Source organism: Phytophthora infestans, genomic scaffold (genome assembly GCF_000142945.1).
Source record: "Phytophthora infestans T30-4 supercont1.1 genomic scaffold, whole genome shotgun sequence".
NCBI classification, from domain to species: domain Eukaryota; phylum Oomycota; class Peronosporomycetes; order Peronosporales; family Peronosporaceae; genus Phytophthora; species Phytophthora infestans.
Genome location: NW_003303758.1, coordinates 191,377 through 192,341, shown reverse-complemented (window position 1 = coordinate 192,341; position 965 = coordinate 191,377).

Below are 965 nucleotides of genomic sequence, written 5' to 3'. Positions count from 1 at the left end.
TCATCTGTACCACTGAAATGACCTGCGTCTGCGAAAGCTGTTTCTTCATCCACAGCGCGTTCTAACCTGTAGCCAGTTCCGCCGGGGTCGAACACCATCGTCGCCGAGCTCGTTACTCCGATCTCAGTTCCAGTACCTCTCAACAGTGATACCTCTGATAAATCATAGGTGTCGCCCGCGTCAGGGCCCGTATTCGCTGAGTTCACTGCGATGGCCGATCTGGCCCCTGCGTGCTCAAACTTGTCTCCGAGGTAGATGGTATCATCGTCGTGCTGTCTAACCACTTCCGAACCGGTTTCAGCCTCCATAGTCTCCAACGCTGAGTCCACCGTAGCTGGGTCGTCGTTCGGCTTTACTCCTTCAAGTAGTAATACCTCCCGACTATCATGGTCCTTCGTCGCGTTGGAGTGCTCATCCGCTGAGTTGGTTGTGACGGCAGAGCTGACTTCCGTGCGTGTAAACGCGCCTTCAGTATAGCTGACATCCTGACGACATGCTGTAACCATGTCCGAGGCACTCTCAGTGTTTAGATCTTCTGACGTCGAGTCTGCCGCCGCCGACTGGATAATGCAGGCTTCCGGTGTACCCATCGCTGAGTTCACCACGGCTGCAGAACTTGGTCCTATTATTCCGTACTTGGCTCGGTTGTCAGCAACGGGTTCAACGTCACATAGGGCTTGTCCCGAGCGTTCTTCAAGGCCTCCTGCCGTTATAGCTGAGTCTTCAGTCGCCGACGCGTCTTCCGTGGCCCTTACTTCACCTATTCCTTCGACCGCTGAGTTCGTGTTGACGTCAGAAATGGCGCCATCGTCTTCAAACTTGGACAGCTGATAGGAGACATCTTGGCCATCGTGTAGCACCGACGTATGGTCCGCTCGGACATCTTCCAGCTTGAACGCTGAGTTTATAGCCGGGTCACCCCTTGTCACCCCTGAAGTCGATATGACGTCTGCGTTACCGCGACG